General features: G+C 39.5%; 1 protein-coding gene across 1 annotated transcript in view; it reads right to left on the reverse strand.

Annotated features, from left to right (window-relative positions):
* The window catches only part of GAD1 (glutamate decarboxylase 1), a 175,718-nt gene that overhangs the window by 51,937 nt on the left and 105,365 nt on the right, over window positions 1-18,416 (reverse strand). The window lies entirely within an intron of this gene.

An 18,416-nucleotide genomic window follows, 5' to 3' on the forward strand; every position in this document is an offset into this window, starting at 1 on the left:
CACAATCTATGTCCGGCCTGCCATGTACAACATTTTGAGCACAACGTGATGGCCCATGTACCACACTTGTGTGATTTGCAGTCAAACAAAACACAACAAAGCACTATGCATTTACGGTAAATTCTAGAAAAACATGCTTCACCTTATAAAAATGGGGGCACTTATTTGCTTTCAACTTTTCTGCTACTATCTAAATAAGGGATGAATGAAAAAGTTAAGCTGCTACTGATGGAAGGTTACTATTAGCATGAAATGAATCATGCAAAATGTTCTTAGTAGGAAATGGTGAAATGATGAAAACTAGTTTGGATTCACTTTTGTAGAAAAACAAGTTTATTTCCTTTTTAAAATACCCAGGATTGTGACAAATATTACACCTTCAATGGAATGGAGCTATTCTGTTTTTTCCAACACGGTTCACATGACGTTAGGCCTACTGGTGGGACATTACGCTGAAAGCCATCGCTGGCTGTTTTCCCTTGCTGGAATTCATTATGGAAAGGGAGCCGCAGGCCATTGGCATGGCCAACTGGGCGAGGGAAAGAAGTTCAACTGCTCCTCTCTAGTTTAGGTGCTAAGATGCACTCATTCTCTTTTAGATGCGGGTCTCACCTTGTTTCATAGGAAATACCAGTTTGAACGCTTAGAAATTTTGGCTGCCTTTTAACAATTTGTACCAGGCGTATGGGGAACTACGTTCAAAACTTGAGCAACGAGCACACTCAATGTGGTGTAGGGTGGCTGAATGTAGAAAAAGGTGTAGAGTGGGAGGTCCGAAACATGTCACTTTTTGAAAAAATATGGGTTTCTCTTTTCTACCCATATTCTCAGTGCATAGGTCGAAACTGCTGAATGAAAGTTTGCAATATTCCAATCACACAGCAAAGGTTTGTTAATTAAGTAAGTAAGTATGTAAGAGCCTTCTAAAGCGCGCATAAAACACAGCATAAAAGTTCTATTTCATACATGAGGATCTAAGAGAGTTTTAGTGATTTCCTAAAAAGACGTCTGTCGGGTTGCCAGACAGAAAGACATAGTGCTCCACAGGATGCCTGCTAAGTATGCAAAGCTTTTGCCTCCCCACTTGGCTTTCTTTATTTTTGGGATGACCACTAGTTTGGCTGCACCTGATCTAGGGTTACGTTGGGGGGCATTTCAGGAAAAAAGCCTCTGAAAATAGAGAGGGACGGTTTTGTACAGTGCCTTATGGACTGTGCACAGGGCATTGAATTTAACCCTCTAACAGACAGGCAGCCAGTGAAGGCTGCAGATGCTCTTTGAAACAAAGCTAAATGTAGGAATTTTTAGAAGCATGCGAGCTCCGCATTTTGCGGTGATTGAAGCTTCTGTTGCAGGCGTTTGAGGTCCCAAATATACTGCATTACAGTAATCAATCTTACTGAAAACTAAGGCCACAATGACCATTCTTTGCATGTCTGGGGGATGAAGGGAAAGACTTGCTTTAAAACCCTAAGGAGATAGAAACAAGAAGAGGTGATGTGATTAATTTGGTTGAAGAAACAGAGTTGTACATCAAATAGGACCCCCAGAGTTTTCACTTTCCGGGCTGGGGATGGAATTGGGCCAAGATCGAAGGGCCACCACGAGGTGTTCCAAAAAGTGGTATTGTGGCAAAGAGGATCACCTTGATTTTCTCTGTGTTTAATTTGTGGCAGTTTTCCTGCATCCAGACTACAAAATGAGCCAGACAGCTCTTACATTTGTTGGCTACTACGTCAACATCAGATGAAATTGACAAGACTATTTGAGTGTTGTCAGCGTAATAAACTGCTGAGAAACCATGTGATCGAATTAGCTTTGCCAAGGGGGGTGACACAGGTGTTGAAAAGCATGGGGTACCAAGATGACCCCTGTGGCACCCGTCAGGGAAGAGAAAACAGATCTGATAGGATATCACCAAAAGCCACAGTCTGCTCTCTGTTGGATAGGAAGGTGCGAAGAGTGGTGAGCGATTTACCATATCAAAAGCGGGAGAGAGGTCAAGCAAAATCAGCGCAGCCCTCACCCTCTATCCACTAGCAGGCAGATTCTGTAGAGTGTTGATGTCTGAATCCAAATTGAGATGGAGCAGGCTGGTTTTCAGTGTCCAAAAAAGTAATCAGTTCATCATTAATGGTTTTTGCAAGGAATTTAGCAGGCAGCTGGAGGCGTGAAATGGGACGATAATTTTTAGTGTCGCCTGGGTCAAGAGAGGGTTTTTTAAGGATCAGATGACATTTAGTTTTTTGTAAGACCCTTGCAGAACATAAAGAACATGTAAGCCTGGCGTTATGCTGATTCAAGCAACATTGGTTATCTTGTAAACCTGAAAAATTTGATTTCAAGAAGGAAGATAATAATTATCTTGGATTTAGATGGAAACATTCTGGTCTTTCCATATATCCAAAGAAGTTAGCAGCTAATTTGGAATGACCATCATTTACTAATGTAAAAGAGACAAAAGATTTTTGGGAATTTCAGTTTTTATTGAAAATGTATTAAGAACTTTGTAGCGATAGTCAAAAGCATTACTTATGTTTTGAAGAAGGAAAATAAGAAAAACGTTTTTTCCTGGGATTAGCAAGCTGCTCATAGAGATGTTTACTTATATCCTCCTAAGGTTACAAAGACATTTATGGAGGATACAGAAACCTTTGAAAGAACAGTAAAGACAGTACTAACACAAAAACAAGAAGAGGATGGACAAACACATCATAACTTTTTTGTCTAATTTTTTGTTATAGAGTGAAAGGAATTATTTAATTATTGAAAGGGATAAACTTGAAGACGGCTTGTACAAAATCGAAGCATCTTTTGATGGGCTTTAGTAAACCAATTGAAATTTGACCTGATAAACCAAATTTGCAGCATTTCAATGCAGGAATAGTCATCAAGCTTGATGGGCGGTTTTCTCTGGACAGTATGAGTTTACAATTAGAGATATTCCTGGGTCTAAGACTCTTTTGGCTGAAGCATCATCATTATCCAAAGACTGGGTTTGGAGTTGATTTAGAGTTTGGCTGAGAGGGTACTCTGTTGCAACAGCGACAGAGTACCCTCTCTGTCAAACTCATGGTCTGCCCACTCAATAGGGCATACCTTAAGTATGTCGCTAAGTAGGACAGACCTTAAGTATGTCAATGACGGAGCCAACTCTGGCTCCGTCGCTGACATGCTCCTTCAATGACCGGCTGGAGTTCAGACTGCCTGAGGTTAGCAATTTGACCATCCAGTCAATTTAGGGGCAGCAGTAGGATGGCTTTTTTTGCTTGCAGTCACCGCCAGGTGGCAGAGAGGGAAAGTATAAATTTTAAAAAATGACCCCGACATCATGGGAGAAACTCCCAATGGTGTGGCTCATTGGTTTTATTTTTTTTAAAGCTTTGGGAGTTTGTTTTAAAAAAAAATCTATGTAAAAGTTTGACAGACAGACATCCTGTTCAACAGAGACTTTTACTACATTGACAGACACTGGTGTGACAGCAGTTTCTTACAATCTTAAGCGATGTCCACAGGCCGGGTGAAAGCTCTGCATTTGGGGGACAGGATTCCCATCAGGGCAATGGAGTGGTTTACTCTGTCGCCCTGACAATAACTTTGTCACCCTGACGGACATAGACTCATCCTTCTAACTCTAAATCAGGCTCTTAGTTTTTGGTGGCCAGCTGTTCATTCTGATAATTCAGAATATGTTCTTACCTGCCTTATTAGTGCTTAATATAATTCATCACACTCCAAGTATGTTAGGTATTTGTATCTGTTATCAATGGCTCCTGAACCCTGGCATACAATTTCTATTGATTTTATAATGGATCTTCCATCTCCAGAAGGATATTGTGTAGTAATAATTACAGTGAACAACGTTTCGAAGCTGGCACATTTTTTTCCTTAACCTAAGTTACCAACAGCAGAAGAAATGGCCAATGTTTTTTTACATACATTTTTTGCCTTAATGGTAACCTCATACTATATCTTTAAAGTTTTTGGAGGGCTCTTGTCAAAGCACTACACTAGAAATTGAACAGACTCTTTCCTCTGGTTATCATCCCCAGTGTCCTTGACAAACAGAGTGAAACAACCATTCAGTGTTTGGAGTAGTATCTGCAATGCTACTGTAATGCAATTCAGCTCTTAAAATAATGTAACTCAAAGTGCTACCAAGGTTTCATTATTTTCCTATGTGCAAGGTTTTCATCCAAGAATTTTTCCTTTGTCACCTTGTATCCATCCTTTAGTTTCTGGGGCTACTGATCATGTATACCACTCAAAAGTCAAGATGAAGGAATATGCAGAAAACTCAAGATCAACTTCTCCTTATTTTCCTGGAATGCAAAGTGTAGCTGTCTTCTCAATTTTGCTTGTGTTCATTCGTTGCCAGACAAGTTTTGACAGCTATATTTTGGTCCATATGTTATTACTCCTTAGATTCATCCTGTGACTTTTCCCTTTAAGTTACATGTATTGATCCATAACATTGGTTTCACACTAAATCCTCCCTAAATTATGGTACAGGGGCAGTGAGACCATGAAGCCAAGAAATCTGTGAATATCAAATGTTTTGAGGTCTCTTCAATTCATGATTCACTGGAAAGATTATCCAAAGTTCATACCTTGAAGGTTCATTATTTTTGCAGGTGGCATCCTGCTAAACTTGGAGCTTCATAGGGGGCCATACTGTTACATTGGTGCTGGGAGATTATATTAGGTGGCAAGTATATAGGGAGACACAGTGCACTTACTGCACGACCAGACAATGTGCTAAGTGGATGGCAGGGTTTCCTTTCCGATTAGACTAAAATGGTGTTTGCAGTCACAGTTATCTGGAGGTTTGCTCTGTGACAAGCGAGGAGTGTTGAGCAGGAAGAGGAGTTGCGGGACTGTGGAATTCAGCCCTGGAGAAAAGCTGTCAAACGTAGTCTTCTTCTTTGACTACCGCACTGATGACATGTATGACAGAATTGGGACACAGAGAAGGTCACCTTTTCCTTGGGTGTGCAACAAGCAACCTTTGAACACCTTCACAGTATACAGTCATAGACAGCTAACAGGGCCTCTTACTACATAAATAAGAACATTCTTGCCAAATACCATTAATATATTAATAAATAAACAAAACAAAAAAATAAAGAATCACACTTGCGAGAATGTACACACACAGTGGCCTTTTGCCCTGTGTAAGCCCTTGTTCCCTCACCACACTTTAGGTTGATATCACATAAACCCACATACCTGACCCAAGGCTAGGAATATTGTACCTGTGCAGTGGCGGTCTGCAAGAGAGTAATTCATCTCCCTCACCAAGGATTGATGATGGGAGTAAAAATAAAACTTTGCCCCCGTTTAGGGAACAAGTCCATACCCAAACTGGACCTATTTGGCTCAGGGAACAGACAAATCCCACCATAGTTTTAATCTGTGTGTGGTTGACCTTCCTACGCATCTCTTGCTCTTTGCATGAGCTTAAACGTAGCCAAAGAAAAGCAAAATGGCGCTCAGGCTCTCCTAAACTAGGACAACTTGAAAAAGATAAGGCAAAGACCCAGCAACTCAATCTCTTGAGAACTTGAGAAAAAACAGTGAACGGAGTAGCTCCCAACATTGAATTCCAGCATATATGCATGGAGAAAGGAAGAAAAAAACAAGAAAGCACTATACTGACCTTCTCACCTGGGAATACAAAACAAGACACCCTTCCTCAAAGGAGAGTAGCAAACTTCAGTAGTCTGTACCATTGACAACCATAATATAAAACAGGAATAAAGGTGAGGCACAAGCACACAATTAAAACAGATATTGAATCACCTCAGACCCACTTCAAATCCACACCCATTCAGGTAGCAGGGAGGGTCAGATTTTTCTTAATAGCAGCTCATATTCTATTGGTACCACACATTTTAAGGCTTAAACGTCACCAGTCCTCAATAATCTCAGTATAAAATGTGGCGAGCACAAGGCATATTTAGACACCAGAAGAGAAAATGATAACAGTGTTTGGAGTAAGACATGGATATTGACTGCCATTTGAAACAATTCTCTTTCTCCTAACGGAAATGTTTAATTGTCTTCATAATGAAAGGATAGTAACATACTGAAAAGCATAAAGTGAAATATTTTGAAATTATGAAGAAATGTGAAAGCATGTGATGGATCAATAGGAAATTATAAAAAACATAGATGTCAATGGATCATTGAACAAAGGCATACAATTTCTATCGATTTTATAATGGATCTTCCATTTCCAGAAGGATATTGTGTAGTAATGTTACAGTGAACAATGTCTCGAAGCTGGCAAATTTGTCACATTTTATAATATCCCGGTAAAAGATTGCCGTATGTATTTGGTTGATGGAGCCAGTGTATACATTGTTGAACGCCTCCAACCAACGGACATGCCTACTTCACTCAGGGTACCAGATGCCATCACAGTCTCTCTGACATGCATTACTTCCTGACATAGTGTCCTTGGACGTGAAACCCCAAGCACCTTGCACTCAAGTGCTTTAACCATGCCACGAGGACACTATTTTGAAATCCACGTCTAAGAGGGAAATCAAAAAATTCTCTAGAATGGTGATTAACTCAGATTTCAGTATTGCTTTTATTGACCAACTTATTCTGTTTTTACACAATAATACACGTACTACATAAACATGTGGACCATTTTTTTTTACATCTACAGTCACACTGCTTTCCATGGTGTATAAAATAATGAATTATTGTAAAAGGATTAGCACTGTTTCCCAATGTTATTACTAGTGCATCCTTTTCAGTTTGTTAGTGCACTTCTGATGTATGTGTACAGTTCAAAGCTTCACTAGTTTAAGACACAAATCATTTCACATGTCAAAGGCTCTGTTCTCTGTACATAAGGAGAGTGATCAGTTGACACCGAGCAGATGAGGTGATTTACTGAGGTCGTTTTTTGCGGCCTGGGAGCACACCCTCTAATTTGTTGCCTCACCAGGCTCGAGAGTACCAAAGACACTTTGATTAATGATGCTGCTTTCTGTAAGTGTTCCCAAATGCAGCTTGATTTACCACAGTCAGGCATACACCACTAAAGATTTACCAGCTTATATCACAGGCTCTAAATTGTTCCGAAAACAATAGCAGAATCAAGCCTTTGCAGTGCACAGCGTTTAAGACACAGACATGATGAACTACTCTACCTTCTCGCAGCTGATTCAAGTTATTGCAAAACGATACACTTTGGGGCATTCACGAAGGCATTTTTGACGTAAAGATATGTTGTACATTCGAAAACCCCTCACTTTACCACTGTCAGCAATTCACAAAAGGGTTTCTGATAGACTTACATTACATGGTTTTACTAACGCGGATTTCTAGTCTACAGATATGGAGAAAGGTGCTGAAGAAAAAAAATTAAAAATATTTTTTTAAATTCCATACGGGAATGAAGCAGGCATAACAAAGCGTGGTTAGCCTTGTAAGTTGGAGAATGACCACAAACTCATACATTTGTGGCCATTCCCAAACTCCAACCCAAACCTTTCTCACCTCGGTTATGGTCAGATATTTACTCCACCAAAGGTTTGGAGTAACTTACCTTCCAGAATATGTCAGTGGTATATAAAATGGACATTTAACTACGTTAGTAACTTGCGTCATTATATAATTGTGCACGTACAAGTCTCTTGATACCACCATAGGCTGTTACTGCGATGTCATTGGGATTAAGGCCATGCGACATCACCTCCTGTGAAGATTCAGTGTCAGATCTTATGATGTCACGTTCTGTGATGTTATTGGGTCAAAAAGAAGTTATGTGATGCCACTTTTGCTATCCCTGGAATTTTGGTGTATTGACACCCATGTGTAACGTATTCGTAAAAGTAGGTAAACTGTTGATGCATGAGTGGCTTTAGGGTTAGGTAGGTAACCTAAAGTGAAAGACAAGAATATTGTTTCGAAAATATTGTGTTGCATAAATATCATGTGAAAAATATTGTCCATAAACAAATATTGAGAATCAGAATACAGAAGTTAAGAATGTCGTTATTTATGATATATATATATATATATTTCTTCTAAAAAATAGTTGTAGATTTTTTTAAATTAATTTAACATACATTTATTATTATATTAATTTTAGGAATTAGTATTATTAATATAAATGATTTATATTTTTAGTATAATATCAAAATTTTCAGGGGTAAATAAAATGTTTTTAAATTTAAATACTCATTTATAATTTAGTAGTGGTTGTTGGGTTTGTAGAGAAATAGGGTGGGAAGTTATTTAAATTATACCAGTTGGGGGTATTTTACAAATGATTGTATATGGTAATTAAATACTTAATTGTGTAAATTATTCCATTATTTGCTATTGATATTATTTGTTGTATATTAATTCGTTGGTCCTTCATTGATGAGTGTACTAATAATACTTAATACATAATAATAATTATCTTTGTAATATGCATTTTATATTTATTATTTGTATTCATTTAACATGCTTTATTTAATTACCAATTTAATGGCATTAGTCTTACATTTATAATTTATTTAAAATAAAAATTCGAGTTGGTGATTTTGTTTGTGTAGTAGTATTTATTTAGTTTTTTATTTGTTAAATTATTTTTTGTATTATTCAATGTATTCATTTTTAAATTACTTTATATTCTATTTATTTATGAACCACATACTTTTTATTTTAAATATGTTTTAATTATTTTATTTTGTTGGGAATTTAAATGTGTTTTTAAAAGAATGCTTAGGAATTGGAATGATATATCTAACTCTTCCTGAGTCCAATACTTTCCCTGCTTTTCCTTACATTAGAGTGGGAATAGTAAATTGAAACCCTCCAAAGTCCAACACGTGTCCTACGGTTACTTTGATTGGAGTGGGAAGAGTAAATCTACCCCTCCAAAGTTTAACACTTTCCATGATTTTGCTTACATGTGAGAAGGAATAGCAAATCTAACCCCTACAAAGTCCAACATTGTTCTTACTATTGCTTAGATTTGAGTGGGAATAGTAAATTCAACCCTTCAAACCCCCACATTTTCTTTAGTTTGCTTGCATTGGAACATGAATAGCAATTCTAACCCCACCAAAGTTTAACACATTCCCTACTGTTGCTTAGAGTGGGAATAGTAAATCTTACCCTTCCAAAGTCTAACAGTTTCCCTACTGTTGCTTATGTTGGAGTGGTAATAATAAATCCCCTCCAAAATCCAATACTCTCCCTGCCTTTGCTTCAGTTGGACTGGGAATAGTAATCTGCTGCCTACAAAGTTATAAACAATTGTAATTTTTATTTAAATTTTAGTTTTGTTTTTACATATTAATCTTATTTTTTAACTAAATGTGATATAAGTTTTTGTTACTATATGTTTGTTAATTTTATTTTTTTATATTAATTTTAGTATTGCAAACTGTTAAATTGAATAAATGTTGCTTGTAAATTGTGTAAAGTGTTTAGCTGTACATATATATATAATTTACATATTTAGTTCACAGTATGAATTAAAGCTATTTCAATCTAATAATTTTTGCAATTATTTTTTGATAACCTATTTTAGTGGCATTTTCAAACAACAAGGTAAAACATAGCACCACTTTGATATATATTAGACACTTCAATACATTTGCAAGTGATTTCCCCTTTCTGTTTGTTTGAAGCGTGAGCCCACCCATGTTGTGGAGACTCAGGCCCATATGTATGAACGCATTTTCCCATAGACACAGAATGGGTAAAACCCTTTGATACATATGGCCCTCAGTCCAGTGGCCCCATCTATTTGCCCCCTATCCGCTCATGTTTATTTGGCACCCTCTTGCTTCATACACAGCTTTCTCTTGGATGGCACACCAGTCTACCCCTTTTCGCCATTTAGCCATCCAGGGAGGTGCTGAGTTCCTCCAGGCCACTGCAATGTTCCTTTTTGCTATCAGGATAGCTGTTACCAAAAATAGTTTGTCAGCCTGGGAGCCGTCTAGTCCCTCCATCACTCCCAGGAGAAGAGCGAGGGGATTGAGGGGAACCTCCAACCCCAGTATGCCACTTATTTCCGATACAATGGATATCTAGTATTTAGAAAGGATGGCACAGGACCAAACCATGTGGTAGAAATCCTTTTTTTAATTATTTTTAATATTTATATAAGTACTATATATGGTTCCATTATTTATAAGATTATTACTTTTCACTTTTAAGCTATTGGTAATATTTTAATGTAATGTTTTTTTTTTTTTTAAGGAATTATTTTTTAAAGATTATGGCCTTAATTAAGATGGCAGTCAGACGAGCATCCGACAGCCATTGCTGCAAGGATGGAGATCTCCCCACATGTAGGCGGCTCCCCCTACCGTGAAGGCGGTCAGAGACATGCGGTTCACTACTGCGGCTTGTGCTGCGGCCCAGAAAACTGCTGCAACACAAGAAGCAATAGTAAAATGCATGTCCGCAAACATCCATGACTGGTGCATGGGTACAGGCCCCATAGCTGAGGCTCACGGGGGACGGGGGCCCTGCTAGAGCCCCCAAAGTCCCTTTCCATCTGCCTTTACATGGCAGAGGGTCTGCCATGTAAAGGATGAGGGAAAGGGACATCCTAATCCCTACGGGGGCGCATCCGGAGACACCGCCTCCATTCTGGGGAATAGGCTACGAATGTCGCCCAGACGGGCTACTTGAGTCTGACGGGGAAGCGGTCTTTCACCCCGCCCAAATCGCTCCGACCACTGGTATCTTGATCCTGCAGTCGGACTGATACACAAGATGTCAGGTAGACCGCCACCGATGGCCTGTTGGTGGTGGTCCGTCCTACATCCTAATGAGGCCCTATATATTTATTTTACATTTTGCATTAAAAAACTATTCATTTTCAACTAAATTATTACTTAGTATTTTAATATTTTAAATAAATCATATATAATGGTAAAAATATCATTTTTTAATATACGGTCCTTATTTGTGTTGATATTTTGTTCCACAACATTTTTGATTCAATATTTTGCTAGTTTACATACAGAGCATGTAAACTTTGTAGACAATAAATTTTGACACAATATTGTGATATGTAGATATTGTTCTAGGTAATCTGTCAGACAGCCAAGTTTAAACTTGATTCTGGCTTCCAGATGTACCCGGTATAGGTCTATTAACAAGAGATTATTTGGTCAAAATGATAAAAATCCAAAACAAGTCAAGCAGCTATGCGGAGCACAGACTTCTGAAATAAGTATAGATTTCGAGTAGTTTAGTTTAATTAATTAAGGGGGAAGTGGGTCGCGTACCTCCTCCCCTTATGGAATGTGGCCCAGGGGTGAGCTCCACGAGGCGTATAATGGCTAGAGGAGAGGGATGTGTGCCCCCTCCCTTAATTAAAAAATACGGCCCAGGACCACCATTTTATTTATTCTTTATTCCTGATCCCAAGGAAGTCCTTTTTTTTTTTACTTTAAGGACAGGGGAGTAAAAGGCTGATTTAGATCTCGGCAGAAGGGTCACTCCGTCCCTATGGTGATCTATATCCCATCTGATGAAATATAAATCTCGTAGGACATAATGGGATTTAATTTTGGCAGACATAATATCCATCACCGGAGTAACACTTTTGCTGAGATCTAAATTAAGCCCTAAGTCCCTGAGTCCCGTAATGGCTGCCAACAGCATTTTCTGATGTTGCTGGCAGCCAATCAGAGTGCTCACTCCCATGGAAGGGATTTGGTCCAAGTGAAATAAAGCTCCCTGGGCCAATCAGAACACTCTATTTGTTTAATCAGTGTTCACTTGCGGACGCAAACCATCCAGATATACAAATATTTTTTACCCTTAATTTCTTTAAAAGAAACTACTGAACAGAGTTACACCAAATTGCAAAAAGCACAATCTGGGGACCAAGTACCAGATTCCTGACAAATTTGGTGTAATTCCGTTCAGCAGTTTTTGCTGTAGCCCTGCCTAAAGAAGTCTATGGAAAATGCATGGGGTTTTGTGCTTGGGACACCCTTTCTTCTCGACTCTCGATTGAGGGATCACCCCGAAACTTTCCATGCACAAACTAGGCAAACAAAACACTTTTTTGGAAAGTTTTTGGAGATTAGTCAAACGGTGCCAAAGTTATTACCAAAACAAAAAACGCATATCCTATGCGTATGCTGAGCTAACTATAACTACTCAGAGGCATTGTATATAAATATATTGACAGAGAGGGTACCAGTCAATAGAAGAGTGCAGCAGGGATGTGTGATGGCACCGACGTTGTTCTCCCTCTTTATAAATGGGGTGGTGGACCATTTGAGGGAGGACCCCGCGGATGCGCCAGTCCTTGCCGGCGAGAAGACCCCTACACTCCTCTTTGCGGATGATACCCTCTTGATGTCCAAGACCCCGCGGGGTCTGCAGAAACTGCTTGATCGTTTCTCACTCTTTTGCAGTGAGCGGGGACTAACAATAAATACCACAAAGACAAAGTTAATGGTCTTCTCGACAAACAGGAAGTTAAGGAATGTACATATATCACTCTTTGGGTCTCCGCTTGAGGTTGTAAGTGAATTTGACTATTTGGGGGTTAGATTATCCAACAATATGTCTTGGGGGCCACATATATCCAAAATGATACTTAATCTTAAAAGGGTCTCTGGAGTTATACTAAAAAACCAACGCCACTCAATTAGTAGACCTGTTGTTCCAACCTTATCAGTTTATGAGGGAAAGGCGGTAGCCTCAGCCGTCTATGGCTCCGAAATCTGGGGCGCTGTTAACACTAGAGCCCTCACAGTTATAGAGAACAAGTTTATTCGAGATCTGGTATCACTTCCCATGTCAACACCTCTGTTACCATTATTTCTTGATATGGGTATTAAATGTATAGCTGACAAAGTCCACCTCAGACCCCTATTATTTTGGGTGCGACTCCGAAGGACAGAAGAATTAAAAGACTATGCTCGAGTCCTTGATGAGTTAATTACCCTAAATGTAAATAACAAAATACAGTGGCTTAACAACCTCAAACTTTTGGTAAATTCGATAGGATTGGGAGCGTCTTGGACCTCGCAATGCCCTCCCACTAAACTAGAAGTAAAAAAGTTATATTGGGAATGGGTAGATTCCAAGGTACATGCCAATTCGACCTTTGGCCCACTAACGACTACATTTTTAGAACACAAAGTGCGGCGTTTGTCCGAGCCCTTTCTGGATTTTATCCAAATTCCTAGAGATAGGACTTTGTTTTTAAAATTCAGATATGGTACCTTGCCCGTTAAAGAATTCATGGCAGGTTGGAAAAGTATGGAGGGGATAGATCTTACCTGCCCAGGCTGCAGTTGCCCGAAAGAATCTCTGGGCCACTTCCTATTTGCATGTTCTGCCTATAAACTTGTCAGGAACAAATGGCTGAAACCTGTGTGTAAATCCATGGGCGTGAAAGATCATAGATCAGCCCTGCGTATTATGACATGTGATACTGTTTCATTGTATATTGTCTGTGGGGTCTCAAAATACCTAGCGGGTGCCTGGTTAATTCGCGCCAGAATGCTAGGTAACTCAGCAAACCCGTCTGAACTGACTAGCTAGTATTATCACTGCCTTTTTTTTTTTAAGTTTTAGAACTATTCTATTTTGCTGTAGTACTTTGGGACGGACTGCTTTATGTATTTTTTTGTATGTATGTATGTCTGTACTTTTATGATGATTATTTGTCGAATAAAGTATCTACAACAACTACAAATATATAAAACTGGCAATTTTGTAATATGGATCAACATTGCCATTGTGGCATTCTGGTGACATCATAAAACATGAGGCCAAAGGCAGAGTCATTTATAAATGTCACTGGAGCCCTGAAATGGCTCTATATAAGACCATATTACATATCACATATTTCGGGTATGGATTTTATATATTGCATGTTTATTTTGGGGTCATTTTCCTGGCAAAGATGTTTATCAATTTGCAGTTAACTATAGGAACTGATTGCAAATACAATATTTGGGTTTACATTCATTGAATAAACTGTTGATAAAAAAATTCACAATGGTGCTGGCCAGAGGATCCAGGCAATTCTATAAATGCAGTGTTTACCAAACGGTTGCATTTGCTACATAATTTGCAACATTTGCAAATGTACAAAGAATTTAGTTCATAGCTAAAATTGATTAACCTTCTTGTGTTATAGAATGTGCTGCATAATGTGCATTTTTTCTGTGTAATTAAGAAAACCTTGCCACATAATTTAGTACCCCAATCTTCATATTCCTAGTAGTCCAGACACAGGTAAAGATCTGCAATGCATGCTTACAGAGCCAGCAGGAAAGGTGAAATGCAAGTTAAGGAACATAATTACACCTGCAGCTTAAACAAGCAATGAAAACTGACTTCTCATTCCTATGATCTGTTTCTTTAAAACAGTCACGAGCAGAAAGGAGATATTTAAGCCAACATGTTTATCTTTTGCGCACTAAAGGTCATTACATGGAAGGAGTCTTTCTGTTTTTTCCTACGCATTCTGAGCCTCAGTGTTGTTTTTAATCTGACTTACATTAAACTGATTATAATACCTTTTGCAACAAATAAATAACTTCTTTTGATGTGTTTAATTTCACACTAGATTACGCGTTTATGAGGAGGCACGAGTTATAGTTAATGTAGTTTGGCTACTGAGTTGAATGCCCTGTGTATGGATGTGCGCGGGTTACAATAATTTGATGTATAAGTTTAACAATAAAATATTTTGGGTACTTTAAGTTTTGTTTGTAGCTACACAATTACTAAAGCTATATCAATGTAAAGGTGGTGCGTACATTATAAATTTAGGGTATAACTATAACTGAAGAATTTCTAATGTTTGTGTGTTGTAGGTTTGGTTTGTACATAAAGAATAGAGTTTTTCTATCTGTAGTAGGTTTAACCTTTGTTTTTTCTTTACATTTCATTTTTTTTTAATAATTGTTTTTTTTTTTTAAATCTATGTTTACCGTTGTTGAGTGGAGTACTGTTAAGTGAAATGTATTACAGTACAGTCGAGAAGAGTGTTGTAAAGTGTACTGTCGTAGAGTGTAGTGTTGTAGAGTGGAGTAGAGTGGAATGTGGTACAGTGGAGGGGCAAACAGTGGAACAGTGTATAGTGGAGTGGTATTAAGTGGAGTGGTGTAGAGTGGAGTGCTGTACAGTGCAGTGCGGAACAGCTGAGTGTCGTATTGCAGGGTGGGGAAGAGAGGAATAGCATTGAGTGGAGTGTTGTAAAGTGGAGTGGCGTAGACTGGAGTAGTGTACAGTAGAATATCGTTCAGCAGAGTAGGGAAGAGTGGAGTAATGTAATAGTGGATTTGTAGAGCACTGCTTGTCACCCGTGAGGGTATCAAGGCGCAGTGGCAGAGTGTAGTGTGGTAGAGTGAAATAGCATACAGTGGAGTAGCGTAGAGTGCAGTGGCATAGAGCGGAGTGGTGAACAGTGGAGTGAGGTACCGTGTAGTGTCAGACAGTACAATAGCGCAGAGTGGAGTGTCAGAGTGGAGTGGCGTAGGGTGAAATAGCGTATAGTGGCGTGTTGTAATGTTGAGTGTCATAGAGTGTAGTGGTGCAGAGTGAGATAGGACATAGTGGAGTGGCATAGAGTGTAGGTGGCATAGAAGGGAGAGCTGTAAAGTGAAATAGCGTAGAGTGTAGTGGCAAGAGTGGAGTTGCGTACAGTGGAATAGCATAAAGTGGAGTAGCAAAGTAGGGACTAGGGTAGAGTGCAGTGGTTTAGACAGGAGTGTCATAGAGTTGAGTGGCGTAGAGTGGCATTACATAGAGTGGGGTAGAGTAGAGTGACATGGAGTGCAGTGGCAAACAGTGGAGTGGCATACAGGGGAATATTGCTTATTAGGGTGGTGTAAAGTGGAGTGCCGTACAGTGGAGTTGAGTACAGTGGAATAGTGTAGAGTGGATTGGCGTACAGTATAGTGGTGAATAGTGCATGAGGGTGCAGTGAAGTGTGTTTAAGTGTATTAGCATATAGAGGAATAGCGTAGAGTGGAGTAGCATATGGTGCAGTGCTCTAGAGTTGAGTGGCATAGAGTGGAATGAGGTACAATATAGTGTACAGCGGAGTGACATACAGTAGAGTAGCATACAGCAGAGTGGCATACAGTGAAGTGGGGTACAGTGTAGTGGCGTACAGTTGAATAGCGTAGATTGGAGTGGGGAAGAGTGGAGTGGCTTACAGTGTAGTGGCCAGGGATGGAATGTTGTAGAGTGGAATACTATACAGTGGAGTGTTCTGAAGTGGAGCGGGGTGGAGTGTAGCGGGATAGACTGCAGTAGTGTCATCAGCTGATTCCCCCAGCTCTCTGGGGTCTGTCAACAGAACTACCATCTGGCCTCCAATTTACAGAGATCAGCATCTCCCCCGTGTCTGCGTTCTGAGATTCACTACATCCTGGGTTGGAGTCTTAGATCTAGGTAAGTAGTAGGTTTTATTGTTGTTCCCTATCTATTAACACTTTATTAAAGTGTTAATAGGTAGAGAAATGTTTTTATATTTTTCTTTATATGTTTACAGCAGTCTAGGGAGAACTGTGCATTTAAAACCAAAAATTAATTAGAGCAGTCATTTGTAGGTATTACAGCGGTATTCCTTAGACTTTTTACTAAAGATTTAAATATGTTAAGAATGGAATACACTGTAGTTCACTATATTTGTAAAATATAGGTTTCTACAGTCTATTTAAAACATGTTAAACATTTTTTATGTAATTCTGGTACTGTGGTACTCCCAAGGCAGTACAGCTGTACACTGTACATTTGTTTTAAAATATATAGAAACGTATCAATATTTTTCGATGCCTAATACCACATTAATAAAGTGGTAATAGTTATGGGAAACATTTCAAACCTAATACTTGCCTATATCTAAGGGCAAAATGTGGAATACAGACTAAATGCAACCAAAACACAACATAGATGACTTAGATTTGAGTAAAGGCAGTCATTAGTCATTCACATAATGACTTGTCATAGCTATGTACCGCAGAACCTGCATGAAATACAGTGAAATACCACAGATATCAGCATGTTATAATGCCTTATAACTAACCAATACATATCCTACTTACTTATAGTACCCAAAAGGATCATCTGAGCACCATGATATGTAAGCCTGCCAAATTTCATGTAAATCCATTCAGCCGTTTTCGCACTGCAAAGTTCTACGGAAAACGTGTTTAGGGACCCCCAATTTTATCTTTGCATCCTCTTGACTAATCACTGTGATACCTTGTGTCATCTACCAATGTAGAAGGAAGAATAGCTCTGCAAAATTTTGTGCAGATTTGTCAAACGGGTGCAGAGTTTTTAGCGACCAAGATTCCTAGGAATTCCTATACCTGGGAATCCTAATTAAAACTACTGAGGGGTCGATTACGATGCCGTTCGGAAAGGCTCCGAATCGAATTTGGGTTTGCCGAATCGGATTCGGAAGCCTTGTTTCCGACCGATTTGGAAACCTCTCCAAACGACTAGTTACGATGTTCTGGCTTTTCGAATCGGTTCCAAATCCGAACATGACGGCATCTGGAAAGTCCAAGTCATTTGGAGCCTAAATGTGTGTGTCTACAGGCCTCGTTTCCGAACGACTCGGAAGCTTTCCGACCGAGCGATTATGATGTCAGATTCGGACAGCCCTTCCGAATCTGTTGTTCCGGCTCGGATTGGCAGTCGGAAGCTGACTTTGGGGCCCGTAGCAGGTACCCCTTCACCCCGGGCCTTTTGAATCAGGCCCGTGGGGGTACCCAAGGGATCCTCCTTTCCAACCATGCACAGTGTGGCAGGCACCAAGGGGTGACCGCCACAGGGTGCACGATTTTCCCCAGCCACCTCTTTCTTCAATGGGAGCCTATGTATTCGGTCAGAACACAGGCTCCCATCGAATTCAATGGGAGTCCGACCAAATCATATCGGGAAGCATCTGGATGCATCATATTTGGTCGGTCGGACTCCCCTGATCATTCATAGACCGATTCGGTCGGAATGCTTTCTGGCCGACATCGAAATCGACCCCCGAGTGACTAAAAAGCTAAACCTCTCTGAAGATCAGTAATGACAGCGAACCATGTGTCAGGGGTTCCTTTTATTCATTCCAGGTTAGCTTGGATGGTATTTTACCAATCCAAAGCTGTAATACTGTGCCTGGAGTGGGAAAAGGCTTTTGTCATTTTACAGCTCGGCATGGATGAACTAGCGAATCCTATGTATAAAGTCTTTACTGTAGAAATGGTAAAAGACTTCGTCCCTTTCTAGCTGGACATGGATGGCACTCTGGGGCTACTCCTATGCTTAAAAACTTTGCTAGAAAAACAGACATTTGAGGTGAGCAGATACAGACTGTCACTGGTGTTGTAGGGTGCTCTATATAAGAGCTGCTTGCCACCTAAACGTGGGAACTACCCCGAGTTCTCTGGTTCCCT

The sequence above is a fragment of the Lissotriton helveticus genome, chromosome 3_1 (genome assembly GCF_964261635.1).
Source record: "Lissotriton helveticus chromosome 3_1, aLisHel1.1, whole genome shotgun sequence".
NCBI lineage: Eukaryota > Metazoa > Chordata > Amphibia > Caudata > Salamandridae > Lissotriton > Lissotriton helveticus.